The sequence below is a fragment of the Suricata suricatta genome, chromosome 12, assembly GCF_006229205.1.
Source record: "Suricata suricatta isolate VVHF042 chromosome 12, meerkat_22Aug2017_6uvM2_HiC, whole genome shotgun sequence".
NCBI classification, from domain to species: domain Eukaryota; kingdom Metazoa; phylum Chordata; class Mammalia; order Carnivora; family Herpestidae; genus Suricata; species Suricata suricatta.
Genome location: NC_043711.1, coordinates 57,687,871 through 57,701,778, shown reverse-complemented (window position 1 = coordinate 57,701,778; position 13,908 = coordinate 57,687,871). Strand labels below are relative to the sequence as shown.

The 13,908-nt window shown below is 51.4% G+C and overlaps 1 long non-coding RNA gene and 1 other non-coding gene across 3 annotated transcripts; both read right to left on the bottom strand.

Annotated features, from left to right (window-relative positions):
• Positions 1 to 1,825: 1,825 nt before the first annotated feature.
• Positions 1,826 to 12,304, bottom strand: LOC115275330. Of its 2 annotated transcripts, none has more exons than XR_003901493.1 (3): positions 12,232 to 12,304; positions 10,849 to 11,122; positions 1,826 to 2,126 (listed from the first exon to the last, which is right to left on the bottom strand). It is a non-coding gene; the product is annotated as an uncharacterized LOC115275330 (long non-coding RNA). The 2 variants fall into 2 exon arrangements; XR_003901494.1 differs by lacking the exon at positions 1,826 to 2,126 and adding an exon at positions 3,348 to 3,433.
• Positions 10,343 to 10,558, bottom strand: LOC115275643. The gene has a single exon (XR_003901680.1). It is a non-coding gene; the product is annotated as a small nucleolar RNA U3 (small nucleolar RNA).
• Positions 12,305 to 13,908: the final 1,604 nt, after the last annotated feature.

Genomic DNA, 13,908 nt, shown 5'->3' with positions numbered 1-13,908 from the left:
TCTGTTCAGAGCCCAGGACCTGAAGTTTCCATTCAGCCTTCTTGTGCTTCTCCCATTGACGTAATAATAAGGACGCCCAGGTAGTCGCTGGGCCATGGAGGAAGAAAGACACCTAACAGGGGACCTGAAATGAATCTCATCCTGGATCGACTGACCTGCAAAACATTGACTTGGAATAAATGACAGTTGTGAAAACCCTCTGACTTTGGGGACCGTTTGTTTGACAGCATTACCGTAGCAGAAGGTGACTGATACAGGGCATGATACGGACTCCCTTCTGCTGAACCATTGAAGGCAAGCTTCCTGCCACTTGTACAGAGTCTGAAGGACGTAGCTGGGCCCTGGGGTGGGGCCCCCTCAGCCCTTCCTGCTGGGACAGGGTTTTCGGGGTGGCTCCGGCAAATGGCTGGAAGGGTTCCAGACCAGGCCCTCAGGCAAGAGCCTCCAAGGATGAAGGGCACAGGAAGGCTGTTGGGTGCAGGGCCTTCTCCTCCTGAGTTCTGATTTCCTCCTTCTTGGGAGGGGACGCCATCAGCCACACGTTCGGGGCTGGCAAGGATCGATGGAAACGTGACTCTGAAGGGTTCCATGCTCCACTGACATGGGTCCTTTATCAAATAAAAACTATGCCTACCCCAGCTCACCCTCCAATGTGTCCCCAGGGTGAGGTCCACACAGGGAAGGATGTGTTGGGGATGGTTTGTTGAATGAGTACAAGAAAGAGCCTCAGGAAGGCCTGTGGGTTTTCCTCCATCACAGGCTGTAGTTTTCTGGAACACTCTGAGGTTTCGGCCCGTGGGGAGAGAAGCCAGGCTGAGAGAGGCTGGTGGTGGCTAAAATTCTTAAGTTCATTTTACCCCAAAGGTCCCTTGGGCAGGGCCCTGTTTTCGCCTTTCCCCCAGCCACCTCCATGCCACCTGGTCCAGGGCCAAGCAAAGATAGGTTGGCAGGTAGCCACCACTTCCTCCTATCGCCAGCCATGGCTCCCTGTGGCCAGTGTGACCGCTGGAAGAGGCTGGGGGACTATCCAGGCGAGCAAAGCTGCTGACATTTACTCACCCCCCAACCACGAGGCACATGCCAAGCCCTTTTCAATCTCTAGTTTGCTTTGTCCTCACCTCAGCTACTGACAGATGGGGAAACTGAGGCACACGAGGTTACGCCGCCCTTCGGGCATCCCCCAATGAGCAAGCGGCAGACCCAGAGTCAATCCACTCAGGCTGTTGTCAGGGTTCGTTGTGCCAACCCAGTCCTTGCCTCTGCCCACGTGCACCGGGCTGTGGGGATCATCCGGAGGGGAGGCTGTGCGTGCAGGGAGCAGGGCCGGCGCCCACACCCCTCCCAGCAGCTCTGCTTCAGGCCGTGTCGTGGGTCACAAGGAACCAAACTGAATGTAGACAAATACAAACAATGACAAGACAGCCCCCTATGTCTTCCACGTAGTGTGGGCCGCCGCGAGCATGGGCTCCTGGGCTGTGGTCATGGTGGCAGTTTTTAAAAACACAGACAAAATGCTACAGATAGGACTTGAGTTTCCATTACCTCCACCTTCTCCCCCTCTGATCCTCCCCCTTTATAAATTTGCAGCCTGTCCTTCCAAAGCAACATTTTTTGTTGTTGTTGTTTTTTAATGTTTATTCATTTTTGAGAGACAGAGAGACACAATGTGAGCTGGGAAGGGGCAGAGAGAGGGAGGCCCAGAATCTGACACAGGCTCCAGGCTTCGGGCTTCAGCACAGAGCCTGATGCGGGGCTCCAACCCACAAACCGTGAGATCGTGACCTGAGCCGAAGTCGGACGCTCAACCAACTGAGCCTCTCAGGCGCCCCGACATTTATTGTTGATAATCAGCATCGGTAAACAAAGGAGTCCTGTTTTGCATGTATGTTTCTAAGCTTGCATGAATGTGGTCGGTCATACGTTGTCTCATTTGCCTCTTGTGTTTTTCCCTCCTGTATTGTTCTCTCACATGGCCGCATTTCAGTTTGATCCTTCCTTCCCCTGATGCTGGACAGCAGGCCGATCCCCAGGTTCTGCTGAACTGAACAGGCTGCCACTGATGTTCCTGTACAGGGCTCCACGGGCTCAGGGCTGGAGTTTCCCGGTGGGGACACCAGGTCATGGAGCTGCTGCGGCAAAGGGTGTGCCCATTATCCGTTTGCCTCAGTGCTGCTAAATTGATTTCCCAAGCACTACACGGTTGTCACACCTCCCAGCTGGATAGGAGAGATTGTTTCCCCTACTCTTGTCAGCACATCACATGGACATTCATGTATATTTCTGCTGGTTTGGTGGGTGACATTGAATATTATAGGACTAATTCAAATTGGTGGATTGCTACGGAAGGTGAATTTTTTGTATATCAGCCATTTATAGTTTTCTCTGTGAATTGTCTGTCCTCCACCCAGATGTTGACTATTTTAAAGCATGTCACTCCAAAAGAGAGATACTATAAAATACCTATTCATATGCCCAATTTTCTCAGTAATTTAAATCAGCGAACACTAATTATTTCTCAATAGTCCAGGGTCTCCTAATGCAGGCTGGGCTCAGCTGGGAGTGGCCGTGTCTCTCATCCTCCTTCTAGGACCCACAGGCCAGGTAAGACATGTCCTTCTCCTGGCGACACCCTTGATGTAAGAGAGCAAATGGAAACACCATAGAGCTACGTGAGGGCTAGTCTGGGATGGGCATGCTCTCATCTGCACTCCATTCTATGGGACCAACCAAGTCATGTGTCTGAGTCCAGATCAGGGCTTGGGGAATAGACTCTCCCTGTGAGGGGAGGTCCTACAAAGCCACAAGGTATAGGGTGTGAATGGAGGGGGGTGAAGAATCAAGATGATTGATGCAAATTTGCCATGGTTGTGGCGTTTAGTGATTTTGTTTTGTTTTTACTGATCCGTGATAGCTCTCTCTCCAAGGTGCACATTGATAGTGTATATAGTGACATTTCGTCTGAGATCTTTGGCTTCTGAAATAAAATTCTGAAACCCATTGATCCAGTCACATTCCCTCATCGTACCGATGGGAAAACTGAAGCCCACACCTGGGAAGGGACTAGCCCAAGGTCACACCTGAGTAGCACGCCATGTCCTAGCCCCTTCCCCTGACACTCTAGGCCCCCACCTGACCGTGCCGGCTGCCACAGCTGAGACACTGCAGGCCGACGTATTGACAAATGGCTGTGAGCATTTTACCCTACGATGAATTCTCAAGTATCTGGTTAGATCCACAATTTTTACATCAAATAGAGTTAGCAACTGCAGTTAAAGAGTGAAGAAAAGGATGAAAACAAAGCCCAAAACCATGGATTTGCCAATCATGTGTTATTTTGTTACCTTTTACGTTGTATGTAATTAGCAGATAGAATTCTGTGGAGGATTTCATTAGCAGCCTCATCAGGTGACCACTTTCATGTGGGGAGTATTGACTGAAAGCAAATAAACACCATTTATAAGGGCCAGGGAAATGGAATCTGAAAGACCCATTGCTTCCCTGCATTGAGGCAGAATCTCCCCAGGGCAGCAGCGCTCCGTCAGTGCCCTCCTGCAAGGAGCAGGACCAGGTCGGAGGCGGCAGTAGCCGGGGAGCCTGGGGGACAGGGCCCAGACACCCCTGCCTTTGCCTCTCACCACTGAGGTGACCTGGACCTTGGGTAAGTCACGTTGTCTCTCTGAGCCTCAGATTCTGTGTCTGTAGAATGGGGCTTATACTATGACCTCCTCCAGCGCCTTGCTGTGTGGGCTTCATGAACTCCTGTGCAGAAAACCCCCAGCGTGGGGGGAGCAAATATTTGGTGCTCAAAAACGTGAACGTTCCTTTCTTCTTCTATCTCTCGCTGGGTGGGGCCACAACATATACCCTCTGGGAGTCTCTTCACAGCTGTCCCCTCTGCTGCCTGCCCTGTGAGCAAATCGGTAATCAGTCCGGGGTTACGAATCCGAGTGCGACAGGCCAGGTAGGTGACACCCCTGAGGAACTGGCAGTGGGACTGTGACCGGAGCGATGGCCTCAGCCACTGGCTCCACCGCCATAAAGGCGAGTGGAGACATTTCTTGGGGTTTTCTAGAGATTTCCCGAATCCATGTTGTGGGGCTTGGGAGTAAAACCTTCCAATTTATAAATAGTGGTATTTTCTGAAGTCATATCACAAAGTATTCTAATTATGGTAGATTGTCATCCCATTTTGTCCTGTGAAATGTTTCATATGTTCTATTTCCTATTAATAAAAGTATACCTTTAAACACGAGAAGTGATAGATTGTAACCCAGAAAGGTTGAGGGGATGGGGTTTTGTGAAAATTGTATGAGTCAACAAAAAATTGTAAAATCTTTCCCACAGGCAGTGGGGAGCCATGGATGGTGCCTGAGCAGAGGCCTGAAACGTTTGGGCTAACATGGGTGTCCTGGGGATCACTGTGTGTACAGGTTGAATCCCCTCAGTGGGCGCTGGCAGGCTGACTGGTCAACCAGGGGAGCGGATGGGCTGTATCTGGGGAAACACTGCCTCGCCGGTGCCTCTTTGTCTTTCACCCAGGCTTCTACTTCTGCTCCATTCTGGCCAGTCCCCTCCTCTGCCCAGGCCTCAGGGTCCCCCTCAGTTCTGATCAGGGGCTCCCAGGTCCACGGGGCTGAGGGCCCAGGGAAGGAGGGGCCCCAGTGCCCAGGCCCCAGGCTGCCCTCATCTGCTGTCCTCGAGCGGCTGCTCTGTGCCCGGCAGCAGAGAGGTCAGACCTCGCAGGGAGAGCTGAGCTGGGCTGGACGGAGCAGCAGGCCAGCTCTCCGCCAAACCCCGGCCCCATCTCACCAATATCGGCCACTGTGAGGGTCTGAAGGATACTCCTCACTCTCCCTGCCTGATCCGGACATCTGAGAGAGACAGAGACTAGTCCTTGGAGTGACAGCACGGAGTCCCCGGGAGCCCCGCCCCAGACCTGCTGGATCAGAACCTGTGCTTCCACAAGACCCCCCGGGGACTCGGAGGCACTTTACTAATTACCAGTGATGTAGGCTAATTGAAGCAGAAAGTATAGATGAGCAAGAAGAAAAGAAACATCCCCTCACAGCCCCTCTGCTGATTGCTAACTCCACTTTTTTTTTCTTTTATAGATATGCAGACCGAGAGATTGTTTTACCCACAAAAATGTCCGCAAGCGGTAGAGATTTTGTAACCTATGCTCTTCACACATGTGAATATATCACGGGCATGTAGCCGTGTCTGTAAGTGTGGGTCTGTAGCCATTAGTCATTCATTAATCCAAACATCCGGGGCGCCGGGGGTGGGGGGGGGGGGCGGGCTCAGCCAGTTAAGTGTCTGGCTTCGGCTCAGGTCATGATCTCATGGTCCGTGGGTTCGAGTCCCACGTTGGGCTCTGTTTTGACAACTAGCTCAGAGCCTGGAGCCTGCTTCAGATTCTGTGTCTCCCTCTCTCTCTGACCCTCCCCTGCTTGTGCTGTCTCTGTCTCAAAAAAAAAACACCTAGAACAAACAAAAAAACCCAAACTTAATCCAAAAATCCTTTCAACATATAATATTGAGCCCCCACTGTGTGCCAGGCATTGTGCTAGACTCTGGTTGGCACGGGGGAATGAAACACATCAGTTCTTAACTTTGTGGAGATTACGGTCCAGTTGGTGAAAAAGGTAAATGGAGTATCACACCAATCCAGGGACCCTTGTGGATGTACCGGGTGCCTGGAAGGCCCGTGTTCCTGGGGGACTTGATCTGGACGGGGAGGGCTCCCTGCAAGGAAGTGAAGATGGGGCTGGGATTTGAGGAGTGAGTGGTGGTGACCCATGCAAGGAGGGGAGGGAAAAGTGATCTAGGCAGGGGGAACAGAGTGAGCAAAGACTCAAGCTGAGGGGAACGTGGCTATAGTGGCTGACAGAGAGGAGGATGAACATGGTACAAGAGGAACAGCAGAAGCAGGCACAGCCAGTTGCCTGGCATGGATGCAGCACAAGGCACTGAACCAGTGGGCATTTTATTATTTTTTATGTTTTTTTAATGTTTATTTATTTTTGAGAGAGTGAAAGACAGAGCATGAGTGGGGCAGGGACAGAGAGAGAAGGAGACACAGAATCTGAAGCAGACTTCAGGCTCTGAGCTGTCAGCACAGATCCCGACGCGGGGCTCGAACCCACCAGCTGTGAGATCATGACCTGAACCGAAGTCGGATGCCTCACCGACTGAGCCCCCAGGTACCCCTACGACGTTTTACTGCAATAAATGTTTCCAGTGTGTTTCTGTTCCCCAAAATGAACATCCTTGTTCATCTCTGTGCACTCGTCTGATTATTTTCCTAGAACAACTTTCTGTAAAAAATTTTTCATTTTAATGTTTATGTATTTTTCAGAGGGAGTGCATGCAAGCAGGGGAGGGGCAGAGAGAGGGAGACAGAAGATCCAAAGTGGGCTCCACGCTGACAGCAGAGAACTGATACGGGACTCAACGTCACAAACCATGAGATCAGGACCTGAGCCGAAGACTTTAACTCACTGAGCCACCCAGGAGCCCCTCCCTAGGATAGCTTTCTAACTATGGCCATGGGCTTTCCTCTGGGCAGGTCTTGAGAGCTGTTGAGCCATTATCCCAACCTGGACATATCTTCTGGAAGCCTCTCCATGAACCAGCTGCACCCCCACCAGTGGCTGTCCCGTTCCAGTGGCGTCAGCTCCACATGCCAGGGACCGAGGACGTGGGAGCCAAAGCCCTGCTGAGTCCAGAAGGGACAAAAGCAGCTGAGGCTCCCTGTTGATGGGAGGGGCAGTGCTCACCATCCTGAATTTCTTTTACCCTCTCAGCCCCGTCCGTACTGGGTGCTGGGGCCCTGGGAGGCCTCCAACCCGCCTCTGCCCTTCCAGAGCTCACGGTCCAGCATGGAGAGGCCCAGGCTTAGACCGGGGCCAGAGTGCGAGACTTCCTGGGGAAGCTCGGAGGAGGCCCCAGCCTAGTGTGGGGAAGGGATGGTCAGGGAGGGCTGCCTGGAAGAGGGGGCGCTTGTCAGACATCTCGATGGAACAGTAAAAGGGTTTCCGGTAAGCAAGAGAAAGAAGGGTTCCCAAGAAGAGGGGGCAGCCGTTGCTGCGTCGGCCGGGGACAAGACAAGGAATTGTGTGTGCTGGGAGGGGGACGATGGCGGAAGACACGCGTGTGGCTGAGGTCAGAGAGTGTTGAGATCGCGTGACGGGGGCAGGGCTTCTGTGGGTCTGTTAAATTCGGACTCCACTTCTCATGAGCTGTGTGACTATGAGCAAGTTGCTGAATCTCTCTGTGCCCCAGTTGCGTCCGCTGGGAAATGGAAGCAGAAGTAGTGCCTTCACCACTTGGGCTGATTTGAGGTTAAATGGGTTAATTAATGGCAGGTATGGGGCAGAGCCCTGGCCTGTAAAGAGCAGCTGGAGACCAAGGCCATGCCACGCACCCCGAGATTGCCTCAGAGATCATGCTAAATGCCACAAGGAGCATCAAGCCGGATTGCAGAGGAGAGGACAGGATGAGGCACTACGATTTCTGTAGCAGTGACGTGTCAGTGGAGGAATCAGCAAAGACGGGGCAGGAAGAGTGTTCCAGACTAAAGGAATGGCACGTGCAAAGGTCTGAGGCGGGAAGCTAGTGGGTGTGGCTGTGGATTAGGAAGGGGACAGCGTGGCGGGAGGAGGGCTGCCGGATGTAGCGCATAGAGATCCCCCAGTTAGCCTTAGGAAATGAGAATTTCAGGGAAGCAGCAAGTGCATTTTCAGTACCAGTACGTCCTAGAATGTGGCCCAGGGCACACTTACCCTAAAAGATCATGTGCTCTTCATTTGAAATTCCAATTTAACTGGCACCCTGTATTTCGTCTGGCAATCTGAGGCTGGAGGGGGCCAGGATGGAGAGTCGGGGAGATGAGTCAGCACAATAAGGCTCGGCAGGCCCGGGGAGGCGGCTGGGTTTTATTCGTGGGGTCATGGTTCCAGGGGCCATGGCCTCCAGCCCCCAGCCTGGTCCAGGTACTGCTCGGGTGGGCATTCTTCACTCAGTGGAGGAAGCATCCGTCGGGGACCCCAGAACAAGGGATTGGTGGCGCCCGCGTTACGCAGAGCCCTTCAGAAGATGACTCATACCAAGTCCCAGACGAGAGAGTTCGGGCTGCACATGCTCCTCGGAGGCGAAAACATCCCTCACGGAAGTGACAGGGAGGGGTGCGGTGGGAGGGAGTAAGGCAGGGAGGTTAAAATTAGAACCACCGGTTCTCTTCATTAGAAATGCAGGCGGCGCCCTCGGATCCCTGATGGGCTTCCTTGCAGACTTCTGGAAGGAGGGGAGGGTGGACGGGGTCCACCGTGTACACAGTCATGAGGATCCAGGAGAGGGTCCCTGGTGGGGGCAGGGGCGCGGGTCTGCTAGGTTCTAGGAGAGGCATGGTGGGGAGGCGTGGGTGCGGATTCCCGCTCTGCCACCACTGGGTGATCTTCTGCAACCTCACGGCTGCCTAGCCCTCTCTGAGCCTCAGTTTCCCCATGTGCACAGGAGGGGCCCTGCCCTGGGGGAGGTAGAGGGGAAATCAAGTTCAGAATAAGATACTGAGAGACGAGCACCAGGGGGAGCCAGTGACTCTGAGCCACCACCCAGCAGAATCAGGGACTGTCATGTGGGCCCCGCTGAACTCAGACTAGTGGTTGCTGAACGAATGAATGGGTGAATGAATGAATGCAAGAGGGCTCCTTGGCAAGCCTCTTCCTTTATGTGAGCAGGCCTATTTTCAGACTTCTGCTAGGTCCTGTTTGGCACAGCCACACCACGTCACGTCCAGTGTATTCGGAGGCACCCACATGCCTCATTAAATAGAATTTATATATAACTGTATCAAAGCTGAGTTGAAATGCAGTTGACTAGTTGATGAATGTTATGTTCTCTGGACATTTAATAAAACATTGATTCATTCTGACATGTCTGTCTGTGTTTCTTTCCTCCCTTCCCCACACCCCTTCTCACACATATTCATGGGCTCATGAGAGGCTCCTGTCTGAATATACAGTCCTGGCTCCAGAGGGGAGAAGGCCTTGTCTCAGGGGCCCAGGCTTCCCATCTGTAAAAGGGAAGAATTGTGCATGCCTCCCATGGGGGGAGTTGTCAATGCCGCCCTCCCTCGGATTTTTTTGCAGTGATGGAACCTCTAAGTCCTTCATAGGGCGACATTGTGCTGAGCGATTCACCTTCTTTCCTTCCTTCCTTATTTATTTACTTATGTATTTCTTTCTTTCTTTACTAAGTTTATTTATTTTGAGAGAGAGAGAGTGAGAGAGTGCGTGAGAGCACAAGTTGGGGGGGGTCAGAGAGAATCCCAATCAGGCTCCTCACTGTCAGCGTGGAGCCTGACATGGGGCTCGATCCCACGAACTGTTGAGATCATGACCTGAACTGAAGTCAAGAGTCAGATTGTCAACAGACTAAGCCACCCAGGTGCCCCTATCTCCTCATTTCATTGTATGGCCTCCACCATCTCTCAGCAGTAGATATTCCAGTGCCCATTTTACAGATGAAAGGGAGAGACTTGGGGTGGGGTTAGGACTTGCCCTGCAGGGCCCTAGTACACCTGAGACCAAGTCCCCAAGGTCGTTTGAGACGTGGAGTAAAGTGCAGCAAACAGCCAAGGGTAATAGGGAGAGAAAGGTCTCTCTTCTTTAGTCCTTCTGATTATATGAAGGCGAAGGGCTCAGCTACGGGCTGATGGTCATTAGCTCTCTCTAGCACTTGCTAATCTAGAAAGAACAACCCTCGCCTCACAGTACAGAGTGACAACAGTTTCTATCCAGATATTAACGTTGTTTTCCATCATCATTTTCTTTGATGGATGACCTTCTAATTACAGCAAGTGCTACAAAGCTTTACTGTAGACAAATATGGTTTGGTAAGAAAGTTTTTAATTAAAAGTTTTTATTAAAAAAGGTAATTCTGGGGCACCTGGGTGGCTCATTCAGTTGAGGGGCCCGACATCAGCTCAGGTCATGATCTCACAGTTCTTGAGTTCCAGCCCCACATCGGGCTCTGTGCTGACTGCTCAGAGCCTGGAACCTGCTTTAGATTCTGTGTCCTCCTCTCTCTCTCTGTCACTCCCCTACTCATGCTCTGTTTCTCTGTGTCTCAAAAATATATAAACATTAAAAAAAACATAATTCAAAGAAAAAAATCAAGAATGCATTTAGGAGTGTCCGGTGATGGCAAAATTCACAAAGACATCATTGAATGACCAAATGTGGGGTTACATGGAAGATGGGCTGTGTCCTTGGACAAGTCACTCCCCCTCTCTGGGCCTCTTTATTTGTTTTTGTTTGTTTGTTTGTTTGTTTTTTGAGAAACCACTCAGACGGCAGCCCTTCCCTCTTCCTCCCCTAAAAAGAGGAGAAGAACGATCATCAATGACAAAAGGCAGCTGCACGAAACAACGCCCAAAGTCGGCTTCACGCTCAGGAAGGGACACTGTACCTCCTCCTCGTGGTTTCGGGTACTCTACACGTTCAGAGAAACTCCTCTAGTAACAAACTATAGAAATGATCCCTGAAAGTATAGTCTTGGGCCTCTTTATTTGTAATAAAGGATTGTTGGCCCAGACAAGTGTCAGTGCTAACAACGTAATTCTGAATATTCCTTTTTCTGAAGGGAAGATCCAAGTCTTCCATTTAGGCCCAGCAGACAGTGGACCTGGGGCACTTAGAACTGGCCTGAGTCCTGATCCTGTGCTGTCTGCACACGCACTCCAGGAGCATAGCCCTGGGGGTGTCAGGGCTTGGGAGGGGCTTGAATCCCACCCTGTTGTGGGCAGCTGCTCCTAGGGACCCTGAAAGCAACTTTGTAGCCACTTACTTGTCTGCAGAAGGCAGGACTGCTGAGCAAGGAGCATCCTTCCTGATTTGCGGAAACATGATGACTGACAGGCGACTGGAACCAGCAGCCGGCCCCATCTGGACTGACCACACAGTGCTCCCCAGCCACCCCTGGGCAAGGGGCCAGCTCCGCGGACGGGAGGTGAGCTGGGAGGGGTGCAAGGCGGGGACTCCAGCCTGGAGGGAGGTCTTGTGCAGCCTTTCCTCTTGTGAATACAGGTGGCAGGCATCGTGAGAGTCCTGAGAGTCTCTGCCTTTTAATAAGGGAGTTGAAAACATTAGTGTTTATTGTTGATCTGTTTGGAGTCATTTGGCCACAGTACTTTATGTTTTTAATTAATCATAATTTCATCGTTGTGTTTTTAAACCGATCAAACTTCTTTTGTTCCATTTTTTTCCTCTACTGCTTTGAAAATCATACCTTCTCTATTTTTCTAATGGCTACTTTGATATTTTTAACATACATACTTAGTTTCCTAATCATGCTTGTTGTTTAATGGTGTCTCTATTCCAACTTGATCTTGGTGACCCTGACAAATCAGAGTGTGGAGAAGGGGACAATGTGATGGCATCTATCACATACCAGGTGCTTTCTAAGTGTTTCCATAGGTGATCCCAATTCACCATCCGAGCAGCCTGGAAAGGGGGCTTAGTCTCCCCGTTTACAGTGAGGAACGTGAAGCTTAAAGAGACAGTTGAGAGAAGAGAGTTGCCCTGGGTTAAACAGCAAGTTGGTGGCCAGGTGAAATTTCTGAGCCGTGGCTCTGCCACTTTTGTCTGTCTGTACTGTTTACTACTCGTCTGTACTTAATAAAGGGTCAGGCAAAGTAGAGAGTGAAGATAGGAATGCCAGGGGCAGGGATGAGGGTGTGCAGGGCGAGGAGGGAGCTTTCCCCCTGATCGTCTGGCCCCTAATTCCTGCCAATGAAGGTTCAGGGAGCCAGGGAGCCTGGCAGAGCTCTGCGAGGGACCCCTGTGCTGATCCAGGTCTGATCTGGGAGCTCAGGGACGGCCCCCACCCCGTAACCCTGCCGGCTTCTCAGCCACTTATTCCTTCCTTCCTTCCTTCCTTCCTTCCTTCCTTCCTTCCTTCATCCGCTCGTTCATTCATTCACGAGTTCACGCATTTGTTCATTCATTCATTTATTCATCACATATTTCCTGAGCCCTTCTTGGAGGCAGGATGTTGGCGTGAGGTTCAGGGATTAATCAGACACGGCTCCAGCCCACAGACTGTGGTGGGAATGAGAGGCAGATGTGCGTAGAGAATGTAATACCCTGAGACTTTGTGTCTCCAGTCAGTTATTCTTATGGCTGTATTTTGAAAAGACCATACACATGCACATGGAAAACGATATCTGACCTTTAGGAACGGCTACAGGGTCAGTCTTCTTCCCGCTGATAGGCTCTCATCACTGTAAAACGTTAACATATACCTGAGGAGGTAGAAAAATTCAGAGGCACCACTGTCAGCACTCTCTGGAGTGTATCCTTCTGGAAATAGTCTATACATATTGAAGCACTCAATCTGCATATCCCTTCACATCAATACACTGTTAGAACATCCATGTCTACTGTTCCTGCGCCCGACTTTTGTCACTTCCTCTATCCTGAGGTCACTCTTGTCAATCCATAGGGAGCCACCTGATGGCATCTAGGGCTGCAGAGGGTCCTCAGAGCAGACTCTCCGTGATTCCTTTGAGCATGTGAGTGGGTTTATCAAGGGATCCACTTCTAATGCTGGAGCTTTGGGTCAAAGGGTGGATGCATTTGACATCTGGAGGACAGGTTGATTCCCTAGTTGTCCTTCAAGGAGCTCGTGCCAATTGTTACCCCAGTAGTGACTAAGAGTTAGTGCCTGTTTCCCCACAGCGCGTTTTTAAATATCAAGACGAGCCAAAAGGAGCCTTCAGATGGGCTAGGGAAGAGGTCCGAGAGGGCTTCCAGAGGGAGGTGCCACTTGGATTGGGCCTTGTAGGATGGGTAGTAGTTTGCCAGTCTGGGGAGTACAGGAAAGGGAAAGAAGTGTCTGGAAGAAGGAACAGCCTGTGCACAAATGTGAAGATATGTGTAGTAGGAGAAAATGCAGAATGGTAGAGCAGATAGGAGGGAATGTGGGTGCCCAGTCACGGGGAGCACTGGTGGCTGTCCCTTGACCCCTTTTCTCTGCACCCTCTATGATAGAGTATGAAAGAAGCCTTCACTTCATGGTGAGGTTTTGTGAAATAATAAACCACTGGAAATGGTGCAGGGTCAGGCAAAACAATGCATATAGAGCCTGGAGTTCAAAGTCAAACCCTCCTGCCTCTAGCTTGCTGGGTGGCCTTGGGCAAGTGACTCTTGCCTTGGGTTTCAACTTCATCATTGGTAAGGTACACCCAAGAATCCACACCTGCTTGTTGGCCAGGCCCCGGCACCGGGTGAGGGGAAAGGGACCGGGGCCAGGGCTGTTGTTGTCCAGGCGTTGGGGACATCAGCTCTCCCCTGACTCCGCTCACCTTGCCTCCCACCTCGGGAGCACTATGCGCTCTGCCCGTGGCCTTCTACAGCGAGCCTCGACTCACCAAGCAGACCCTGCGTGCTTCAGCATGTCCCCTGGCTCCTCACGCTCACTGGGAGTGGAAGACGGAGGGGAGCCCATGCACAGTGCCCTCCCCGGGCAGGTGGATGGCCACAGTGGCATTGAACACCGACAGCAACAGAGGGCATGTGATGGCACATGGAAGGTGACAGCTACAAGTGGGGAGACCGCTCCTGCCGAGGAGGGGCCAGTTTATGATGCTGCCGAGGGGCCCTGGCTGCTGGGGTCATATTGCATTCCCACCAGCAGTGGCTGACTGTTCAGTTTCTCTGCATTCTTGCCAACACTTATTATTTTTGTATTACTAATTTCAGCCAACTAAGGGAGTGAAGAGACATCTCAAGGGTTTTGGTTTGCATTTTCCTGATGGCTACTGAGGTTGAGCACCTTTTCACGTGCTGCTTGTATCTTCTTGGGGAGAAAAGTCTATTTCAGGGAGAAATGTCTGTTCTGATCCTT